Raw genomic sequence first — 12,248 nt, forward strand, 5'->3', positions numbered from 1 at the left:
CCAGGGCTAGCGAAGGCACAGTGGGCGGCGTCAAAGCCGAGGCCGTGGGGACTGGGGGCACAGCATGCCCCGGTACAACACCACGGCAAGAGGGGCCGGTCAAGAGAGGACCGACTGTCGGCGAGGGAGCCACCACATGTTCCTGTGCAAAAGGAAAACACCGTTCGTCGAAATAAACATGTCGGGAGGTGATGTGACGATGTAGAATTGAGAAGATAAGTCTAGAGGGGGTGAATAGACACTTAACCAACCAAAGGTGCGGTTTTTAGTTTTCTTGAAATTTAGGCAGCTTTTACCACTAGTTAAGATACACCCAAAACTTCCTACACATGCATATCTAGAGATAGAGCAGTGGAAGGAATAATACATGCAATTGTGCGGATAGTAAAGGGGTAGATATGGAAGATCAAATGCAATGAAGACACGGTGATTTTTGGCATGGTTCCGATAGGTGGTGCTGTCTGCTACTTGTGAGCTGCATTGGTATTTTCTTGAAGAGGAGAGGATGATGCAGTACATTAGAGATAAGTATTTCCCTCAGTTAAGAACCAAGGTTATCAATCCAGTAGAAGAATCACACAAAGCATCATGTACAACACCTGCACACACAAAAGCAAATACTTGCACCCAACGCGAACAAGGGGGTTGTCAATCCCCTCGGCGGTTACTTCCAAGAATTAAATCTTGTAGTGGTAGATAGATAAATTGCAAAGATAAATAAAATAAAATAGAAAATTTCAGCAAGTATTTTTCTGTTTTTATATATGATAAAGTAGACCCGGGGGGCCACAGTTTTCACTAGAGGCTTATCTCTCAAACACATAGCATAGGGTGGGTGAACAAATTACTATTGGGCAATTGATAGGAAAGTGCATAGTTATGATGATATTCAAGGCAATGATCATGTATATAGACATCACGCCCGAGACAAGTAGATCGACTCCTGCCTGCATCTACTACTATTACTCCACCCATCGACCGCTATCTAGCATGCATCTGGGGTATTAAGTATAAAACAGAGTAACACCTTCAGCAAGATGACATGATGTAGACAACATAAACCCAATCAATATGAATAAACCCCCCCTCATTTTACCCTTAATGGCAACAATACAAATACGTGTCTTGTCCCTTTCCTTCACTGGGATAGAGCACCACAAGTTTAAACCCATCACAAAGCACCTCTCCCACTGAAGATGAATCAATCTAGTCAGCCATACCAAATAGATAGATCGGAGAGAAATACAAAGCTATAACGACCATGCATAAAAAAGTTCAGAAAAGACTCCATTAATATTCATAAATATTCAGATCATAAACCCACAATTCATCGAATCCCAACAAATACACAACAAAAGAAGATTACATCAATAGAACTCCAAGAACATCGAGGAGAACATTGTATTGAAGATCAAAGAGAGAGAAGAAGCCATCTAGCTACTAGCTATGGACCCATAGGTTTGTGGTGAACTACTCACGCATCATCCGAAGGCAGCAAGGATGATGTAGAAGCCCTCCGTGGTCGGTTCCCCCTCCGACAAAGTACCGGAAAAGGCCTCCAGATGGGATCACAGAAAAACAGAAGCTTGCGGCGGTAGAAAAAGTGTTTTGGGGTGGCACTCTGGTATATTGAGAATGTTTGGGAATTTATAGAGGCGGAATTAGGTCAAGAGGTGCCACGAGGGGCTCACAACCTCAGGGGGCGCGCCTGGTGAGCTTGTCGCTCCCTCGTGACTCTTCTTGTCTTCTCCTGAACCTTCATGGGTCCCTTCTGGTCCATAAAAAATCACCATAAAGTTTCATCGCATTTGGACTCCATTTGATATTTATTTTATGAAAAGCCAAAAACAGTCAAAAAATAATAACTGGCACTGGGCACTTGGGTAATAGGCTAGTCCCAAAAATGATATAAAATAACGTATAAATGCATTTAAAACATCCAAGATTGATACTATAATAGCATGGAACAAAAAAAATTATAGATACATTGGAGATGTATCACTATCTTACGTCCACACCGATGGAGACTTCAACCAACGGAGGGTAACAGCTGCACCAGTGCACGGAGGGCTCCACTCGCGAAGCGTCCACAAAGAAACAACCTTGTCTATTCCATCATGGCTTATGTCCATGAAGGACTAGCCTCACTCGGGGTAGATCTTCATGAAGTAGGCGATCTCTTTGCCCTTACAAACTCCTTGGTTCAACTCCACAAGATCTTGGAGGCTTGCAAGTGATACCTAACCAATCTAGGAGACACCACTCTCCAAAAGGTAATAGATGGTGCTGTTGATGATGAACTCCTTGTCTTGTGCTTGAAAAGATAGTCTCCTTAACACTCAATCACTCTCACAGATTTGGCTTGGGTAGGAGAAGGATTGGAGTGGAAAGCAAATTGGGGAGGCTAGAAATCAAGCTTAAAATGGTTGAATTGGAATGCCTTGATTTCAACACATGAGTATGTGGTTCTCTCTCAGAAAATGAATGGTGGAAGTGTCTTTTTGTTCTGATGGCTCTGTTGAAGAGAAGGTAGGGGTGGAGGGGTATTTATAGCCTTCACCCAAAATCCAACCGTTGCACTCTTTTGACTCAACTCGGCGACACCAAACCAAACACTCGGTGAGATCGACCCGTGTAAAAGATATGAACATTGGGCTTTTGGATGAGACCAAAATGGAAATCTCGGATAGACCAAAAAGCGACGGCCTAGGAAAGATTTTGTTTCGGTAATTCTGATCGGTTCAACTCGGTGATTCCGAAATGAACAAATTGGCTTACAAAAACTTGGTCACTGGAACTCGGTGAAACCGATCATCATCTCAGTGAGACCGAAATTCTAGGGTTTGGCTTTGGCAGTGTATAAGATCAAATCGATGAGTCCAGATGGGATGTTTTCGGTGGGACTGAGTTGGCTATTTCGGGTTTGGACATATATGATTTTTGGAAAGTGGTTGATGTTTTTTGGAGCAATATCTTCAAGCACTTGAGCAATTGAGTCATGAAAAAAACCTCATCCCCTTTTAATAGTATTGGCTTTCCTATGGACTCAATGTGATCTTGGATCACTTAACCAAAAATGTAGAGTCTTGAAGCTTTGCCAACCCATGTCCTTAGCATTTTGATGGGGTCCACATCCTCATGTCCTTGCCATGCCAATGTTGAACTTTTCTAAAATATAAGATGAAAGTGTTAGTCCAACAATATGTATGTTGACATGAATTACCAAAACCACCAAGGGAGAAAATATGCTTTCACACGGTGGGAGGCCGGATCATAGCATCAATAGCCTTTAGTGTTAGCCGAGTAACCAAGGAAGACACAAGGTAAATAGTGAGGGGAAGTTTATGAGGAGTGGTAGCGGCGATACTAGGGTAACAAAGACAACCAAAAATTCGAAGACCATCATAGGACAGAGGAGAGCCAGAGTGAAGGTGATGAGGAGCATAGTTCCACCGGGTACGGCATGGGCAAAGGTTAATGAGGAGGGTAGTAGTGGCGAGGGCATACGTCCGAAAGTGGGGGGCATGTGAGCATGAAAAAGAAGGGTATGGACACATTCGTTGATGGTGCGAAGGATGCGCTCAGCCCTACCGTTTTGCTGAGAGAAGGGTGTGAATAGTGATGTTGTCAAATTCTTTCCCATTGTCAGTTTGAAGAGCATGGATAGGGCGGCCAAATTGCATGGAGACGTAAGAGTAAAAATCAATGAGGATGGAGGGAACAACGGTTTTTCTACATAGCGGAAAAGACCACACAAAATGAGACTAGTCATCCAAGATAACGAGATAGTATAAAAATGTAGTGTTACTAGGAGAGAGATCCAAACATCACTATGAATCAATTCAAAGGAAAAGACACAACTGTGGATGAAGAACTAAAAGGGAGTCTGACATGTTTGCCTAGATAGTATGCTTGACAAGAGTGAGCATCTGTTTTGTTACATGAAAAAGAAAAATCCTTCATTATTTGTCGAAGTGTGGTGGAGCTAGGATGACCGAGGGGGGCATGCGAAGGATCGATGGCGGCGGAAGGAGCAAGAGGTCCAGTGGAGGATGGTGATGAAGACTGGAAGGGGTACATGTCACCGGGACTGTCACATCGGTGGAGGACCATCAAGGTGCGGGCATCCTTAACAGAAAAACCAACTTCTTCAAGTTCCACAGTTACGAAATTGTCACGGGAAAGGTTATGGACATAAAATAAATTCTGAATGAGCTCGGGAGACACAAGAACATTATTAAGAAATAGTGGCCTAAAGGTGGAGGAAAATAGGAAGAACCAACATGAGTGATAGGGATGCCAACACCATTACGGACGATGGTACAAGAGGAGGTGGTGATAGGAGAGGCGTGATAACCCACAAGTGTAGGGGATCAATTGTAGCTTTTTCGATAAATAAGAGTGTCGAACCCAATGAGGAGCTAAAGGTAGAATTTATATTTTCTTCAAGTTCTATCGACTACCAATACAACTCTATGCACACTTAACGTTTGCTTTACCTAGAACAAGTATGAAACTAGAAGTACTTTGTAGGTGTAATGCTAGAACTACTTTGCAAGAATAAAACTAGGAGTACTTTGCGAGGTAATAAAAGTTAGTTGTTTAGTAGAAAGCTTTTGTAACACAAAGAGAAAGATTGTCCATAGGAAATTGAATATAACATGGTAGATACTTATCATATGCAACGAGGGAGAGGCATATGCTAGCATACTTTCCATACCTAGATCACATGTTCTTATGATTGGAACTCTAGCAAGCATCTGCAACTACTAAAGATCATTATGGTAAAACCCAACGATACGATTAAGTAACAAGTCCTCTTTACTCCCATACGCAACAACCCCCTTACTCGGGTATAAGCTTCTGTCACTCTCGTTACCACTATAAGCGAATTATGAACGTATTGCAAACCCTACAATGGTAATCCCACATGCTTGTGCAACATGGAGGGAACCATAGGACAACAACATATTAACATATAACTCATATGAATCATACAATGCCACAATTAACCTATAGGACAAAATAAATCTACTCAAACATCATAGGATGGAAACACATCATTGGATAATAATATGTGGTATAAAGCATGATGTTTAAGTAGATTTCATAGTGGGGAGAAGAGGTCTTACACCGCAACATAGAGGGGGAGAGATTTGGTGATGACGGCGGCGAAGTTGTTGGTGTAAATCGCCATCACGATGGTTGCCTCGGTGGTGTTCCGGCGCCACTCAGAGAGAGGGGGATAGAGCCCCCTCCTTCTTCTTCTTGCTTGGCCTCCTCCTAGATGGGAGGAGAGTTTCTTCTCTGGTCCATGGTTGCCATGGCTTCCGGAGGGTAGGAGCCTGCTACATGTGAGCTACATTGGGATTTCCCCAAAGAGGAGACGATGATGCAGTACCGTGGAGATAAGTATTTCCCTCAGTTAAGAACCAAGGTTATCAATCCAGTAGTAGAACCAAGCAACACCTTGTTAGCAGTACCTACAGACAAAATAGCAAATACTTGCACCCAATGCAAACAAGGGGTAGTCAATCCCTTGGTTGTTAATTGCAAGGATGAAACCACGTAGTGATAGATAGATAAACAAAAACACAAAATAAAATAAAGTAAAGAAAATTGCAGAAAGGCATTTTTGGATTTTAATATATGATAAAAATAGACCCGGGGGCCAAAGTTTTCACTAGAGGCTTCTCTCTGGAACATAGCATACGGCGGGTAAGCAAATTACTGTTGGGCAATTGATAGAAAAGCGAATAATAATGATGAGATCCAAGGCAATGATCATTGATACATCTCCTCGTATCTACTTTTCCAAACACTTTTGCCCTTGTTTTGGACTCTAACTTGTATTATTTGAATGGAACTAACTCGGACTGACGCTGTTTTCAGCAGAATTGCCATGATGTTGTTTTATGTGCAGAAAATAAAAGTTCTCGGAATGACCTGAAACTCCACGGAATATCTTAGAAAAAACAATAAAAAATCCTCGCCAAAGATGAAGACCAGGGGGCCCACACCCTGTTCACGAGGGTGGGGGGCACCCCCCTAGCGCGCGCCCCCCTACCTCATGGGCCCCCTGGTGGCCCTCCGACGCCAACTCCAACTCCATATATTGGCTTTTGGGGAGAAAAAAATCAGAGAGAAGAAATCATCGCGTTTTACGATAAGAGCCGCCGCCAAGCCCTAATCTCTCTCCGGAGAGAGGGATTCGCCGCCGTCGTCATCATCAACCATCCTCCATCACCAATTTCATGATGCTCACCGCCGTGCGTGAGTAATTCCATCGTAGGCTTGCTGGACGGTGATGGGTTGGATGAGATTTATCATGTAATCGAGTCAGTTTTGTTAGGATTTGATCCCTAGTATCCACTATGTTCTGAGATTGATGTTGCTATGACTTTGCTATGCTTAATGCTTGTCACTAGGGCCCGAGTGCCATGATTTCAGATCTGAACCTATTATGTTTTCATGAATATATGTGTGTTCTTGATCATATCTTGCAAGTCTATAGTTACCTACTATGTGTTATAATCCGGCAACCCCGAAGTGACAATAATCGGGACCACTCCCGGTGATGACCATAGTTTGAGGAGTTCATGTATTCACTATGTGCTAATGCTTTGTTCCGGTTCTCTATTAAAAGGAGGCCTTAATATCCCTTAGTTTCCAATAGGACCCTGTTGCCACGGGAGGGTAGGACAAAAGATGTCATGCAAGTTCTTTTCCATAAGCACGTATGACTATATACGGAATACATGCCTACATTACATTGATGAATTGGAGCTAGTTCTGTGTCACCCTATGTTATGACTGTTACATGACGAACCACATCCAGCATAATTATCCATCACCAATCCACTGCCTATGAGTTTTCCATATACTAGTTCTCGCCTATTTACTTTTCCATTGCAACTGTTACAATCACTACAAAAATACCAAAAACATTACTTTTGCTGTCTTTACTTTCGTTACCGTTACCACCACTATCATATTCCTTTGCTACTAAACACTTTGCTGCAGATACTAAGTTTCCATGTGTGGTTGAATTGACAACTCAGCTACTAATAATTGAGAATATTCTTTGGCTCCCCTTGTGTCGAATCAATAAATTTGGGTTGAATACTCTACCCTCGAAAACTGTTGCGATCCCCTATACTTGTGGGTTATCAAGACCTTTTTCTGGCGCCGTTGCCGGGGAGCATAGCTGCATAGCTCTATTCTTTGAGTCACTTGGGATTTATATTTGTTGGACACTATGAAGAACTTGAAAGACGATCGAACTACTATTTTGCCCTCAACTACGAGGGGAGGTAAGGAACTGCCATCTAGCTCTGCACTAGATTCTCCTTCCGTTATAAGTAAGCTTGCGACACCTAAACCTGCTACTGCTATGAACTCTGATATGTCGCATGTTATTGATGATGCCACTTCTGCTATGCATGATACTTGTGATGAAACTACTTCTATGCTTGATAATACTGTGCCTCTTGGTAAATTTCTCGATGAGCAAATTGCTAGGTCTAGAGAAAGAGAAAATATTGAATCTGAATACGATGATGAGAGTGATGATGAAAATATGCCTACTATTCCTGAGGGTTATCTTTTTGATGCAGAATCTTCTGCAGCTATTTTTGCTTGCCAAGATAGATACAAACTTAAGAGGTTGCTAGTTAAATGGAGTAAAGAATCTCTTAGAGATAGAATGAGGCCCGACCCTGCTTTTGCTACTTCACCTATCTGTGTTCCCGATAAGGATTATGATGAGTTTTCGGTTGACCCAGATATAATCACTTTGGTTGAATCTGATCCTTGCTATGGCTATGAATCTGAAACTATTGTGGTGCATCTTACTAAGTTGAATGATATAGCTGCCTTGTTTACTAATGATGAGAGATCGCGCTACCTTTATTTACTCAAAATATGTCCGTTCTCATTAAAGGGTGATGCTAAGATATGGTTTAATTCTCTTGATCCTGGTTGTGTGCAAAGTCCCCAGGATATGATTTATTACTTCTCTATTAAATATTTCCCTGCTCATAAGAAACAAGCTGCTTTGAGGGAAATATACAACTTTGTGCAAATTGAAGAAGAGAGTCTCCCACAAGCTTGGGGGAGGCTTCTCAAGCTACTTAATGCTTTGCCTGATCATCCTCTTAAGAAACCTGAAATACTTGATATCTTTTATAATGGACTAACCGGTGCTTCCAGAGATTTCCTGGATAGTTGTGCTGGTTCTCTTTTCAGGGAAAGAAAACTGGATGAAGCTAAAATTCTAGTGAATAATATGTTGACAAATGAAAATAATTGGGCACCTCCCGAGCCACCTCCTGAGCCAGCTCCTGAGTGAGAGAACATGCGGTGCCCCCATGTTTGGTTTTGGTAATTGATGAAAATCTCTATGGACTAATGGTTGTCTTGAGTTGTATTTGAAGGATTTGTCCATAGGCTTTTCTTGAAGTCCATGTGTTGGTTTCAAGGAGTTTTTGAGTTGACCAAGGTGCTATTAAGGAATTATCCAAAGATTGGTCATGCGAGTGTTGAGCTTATTGCAAGCATGTCTTGAAGAAGAAGGTTGTGTGATCATTCATGTTTACCTTCAAGACATCATCCAAATAAAGAGAGTTGCAAAGATTCAAGGTTCATCAAGACTAAGTCAAGAGAGAATCAAGTTGATCAACTCACAAAGCATAGAAGATGTACCGAGAGGGATCAAGTGATCCCATGGTATGGTAAGCATTGTCCATTACACTTTATGTACTAACCCATGGTCTATGTGAGAGTTGTATGTGGGGTTAGGTACGTATCCATGGGCTTGCGTCAAGAGGAAGATATCATACAACCCATGGAAAGGATGACATCAAGTGGTGATCGTCATCAAGATTGCCGTGTGCAAGTTCAAGTGGAGCATCATGAAGAGATCAAGTGCTTGAATCTTGCCATCCATTGTGGTGTCAATGGACTTGTGAAGATGTGCCGAAGAGTGGCTCACCCATAGTGAACTATGGGGGAGCAATCATCTAGTCTTCATCGAGCCAACGCAATCAAGAAAGGTGGAGGGAGTCAAGATCGTCTTCATCTAGCTCAAGTGGACCATGTGCAAGGCAAAGGTTTTCCCTTGATAGGTTTTCTATTTTACCGGTCTCATGGTGGTAGTAGGGAGACTGGGTTATATGATCGTTTGCCGTACTATCAAGGGGGGCTCTCAAGTTGGTAGCTTGATCGTATCATTAGTAGAGAGCTCAAACCCTTGCATCCTTGCATCATGTTTCTTGGTTCTTGTTTGGTTCTCTTTGTGAGTCTTAGAGCTTATGGTCATCTTGATGACAAGCTTGAGTTCATCGAAAACGGAGTTCACATGCGTCTTCTATGATATTTTCGGTGTTGGAGGTTTTACCGGTCTTTTCCGAGGAAGGGTTCTCACCATTTTCCTTTGGGACTTTTCTCATTTTCTTATTCTTGATATTTCTATCAATATTGTGTTAGCCCATGTCGTTAGCTTTCCAACAAACTTGGTTTCGTTGAATTCGGAGTTCGTTTGCAAAAGTTGTGGCTGTTTTGGTAAAGGCTGCAGCGGTACTACCGCGACTAGAGCGGATGTAATTTTTGACTACCGCTCCAGAGCAGTACTACCGCGGCTCCTGAGTGGTAGTACCGCCCCATAGCAGTACTACCGCAGCTCCTAAGCGGTAGTACCGCTCCGGACCAAAATCTCGTGTTTTGCTCAGCGGAAGTAGGCACAGAAGTATTTTTTTAGTACCGCTCGCAAGCAGTAGTACCGCTACCATTTGCGGTAGTACCGTGAGGTCGAGCGGTAGTACCGTGAGGACGAGCGGTACTACCGCTCCGAAGGTTATTTTGGCCTTTTTGCCTCCTCGCTGTTGTGTTTCGAAGGGGTACTACCGCCCTAGCGGTAGTACCGCTCCTTGGAGCGGTAGTACCGTTCTGTGCGGGCTGTGAGCATAACGGTTGGATTCAGGAGCTCCTATAAAAGGGGGTCTTCTTCCCCATTCAGCCTTATCCTTTTGAGCTCGTGTTCTTCCCCCATTGTTGACCTTCTTCGAGCTTGCTAACTCTCAATGCCTCCATGGATTCTTGCTAGTTTTTGAGGGAAAAGAGAGAGGAGATCTAGATCCACATTTCCACCAATCACTTTCTCCTCTATGTGAGGGGAACCCCTTGGATCTAGTTCTTGGAGTTCTTGGTGTTCTCCTTCTTGTTCTTCCTCTCATTTTCCTCCCTAGCATTAGTTGCTTCGGTGGGATTTGAGAGAGAAGGACTTGGGCACTCCGTATGCCCTTGCCATTGCATTTGGTGCATCGGTTTGAGTTCTCCACGGTGATACATGGAAGTTACAAGTTGAGAAGCTTATTACTCTTGGGTGCTTGGTGCCCTTGAGCTTGTTCCTCTTGGGTGCTTGGGCGCCCTAGACGGTTGGTGGTGTTCGGAGCTCAATCATTGTGGTGTAAAGCTCCGGGCAAGCGTCGGGGTCTCCAATTAGGTTGTGGAGATCACCCCGAGCAATTTGACGGGTACCGGTGACCGCCCCCAAGGGTTGCCAAAGTGTACGGGTTCGGTGACCGCCCCCAAGGGTCGCCATTTGTATGGGTTCGGTGACCGCCCTCAAGGGTCCCTTAATGGAATCACGGCATCTTGCATTGTGCGAGGGCGTGAGGAGATTATGGTGGCCCTAGTGGCTTCTTGGGGAGCATTGTGCCTCCACACCGCTCCAAACGGAGATTAGCATCCGCAAGGGTGTGAACTTCGGGATACATCATCGTCTTCGCGTGCCTCGGTTATCTCTTACCCGAGCCCCTTTACTTATGCACTTTACTTTGTGATAGCCATATTGTTCTTTGTCATATATCTTGCTATCACATAGTTGCTTATCTTGCTTAGCATAAGTTGTTGGTGCACATAGGTGAGCCTAGTTGTTATAGGTTTTGTGCTTGACAAATTAACCGCTAGGTTTATTCCGCATTTGTTCAAGCCTAAACCGTAATTATTTTAAAACGCCTATCACCCCCCCCTCTAGGCGACATCCACGATCTTTCAATTGGTATCAGAGCCTCGTCTCTCTTTGTTGGGCTTAACCGCCTAGAGAGTAAAGATGTCGACTAGAGGATTAGGATTCTCTGACACTCTTAGTTTCGATGGCACAAATTTTGATGTTTGGGTAATTCGCATGCTTAATCTCTTTAGGGTCATGGACCCAAATTTAGAGTGAATTGTAGATATGGGTTTTTCTCCTCCAAAGGATCCCCAAAGATTATCTTTAGAGGATGAGAAAAACTCTTATCTCAATGCTCAAGCCTCTAATTTTCTTTTTGATGCTTTGAGCAATGTAGTTATATTTCAACTCATGCCGTTCCGGGATGCTCATGAGTTATGGACAAAGCTTCAAGATAAATATGGTGTGTCCAAGATTTGTGGGGATGGTTGTTCTCCCTCCACCTCCGGTCATATAGTCTTCTCAACTTCTTCTACTTCACCTACATGTGGTTTGCCACAAGGTAATGATATGATGAGTAGTGTTGGTCATTGCAATGATGATAGTATGCTTATTGTGGATGATCCTTCATCACTATATTATTGCAATGCTCCTTATTTGTGCTTTAACACTTCGAGCACTCCAATGTTTCACATGTTTGTGTTGATAGTCCTTGCATATCATGTAGAAATTGCTTGACTAAATATCATGATGATATGCTTGCTATGTTTTGTTGCCATGATAAAAATGCATCTATTTCCTCGAAGTGTTGTGCTAACAATGTAGAGGAAACTGAACACTCCATGGAACAAGATGTGGTGTTTAATGGTGCCTCAAGGGATCCTACATCATCATCTATTGAGTTTTGCCTTATGGCTAAGGCATCAAAGGTATCTCCTACTTTGTACCCCAATATGTCTCTTGATGATGATGTTGATGCTAATGATGATGAGGATAATGATGAAGAGAATGATAATGTTGCCTCCTTAAAAATTAAGGGGGAAATGGTTTTTAAAGCTCTTCATAAAAATAAAATTGCTCGTTCCAACTTCATGGAAATTATGTCCATTGCTATTGAGAGCAAGAAATATATTGATGAGTTGGAATCTCGTCTTGAGGAGCATGAGGTCACCATTGATAAAATGGAAGGTCATGGGCGTGATTACGCTAATGAGATTGCGGACCTCTCTCAAGCTCTTGAACTTGAACAAACCACCAAGGAATCTCTTGAGGAGACTTTTGCTCTAGAATTGTCTAA

Source organism: Triticum dicoccoides, chromosome 2B (assembly GCF_002162155.2).
Source record: "Triticum dicoccoides isolate Atlit2015 ecotype Zavitan chromosome 2B, WEW_v2.0, whole genome shotgun sequence".
Classification (NCBI taxonomy): Eukaryota; Viridiplantae; Streptophyta; class Magnoliopsida; order Poales; family Poaceae; genus Triticum; species Triticum dicoccoides.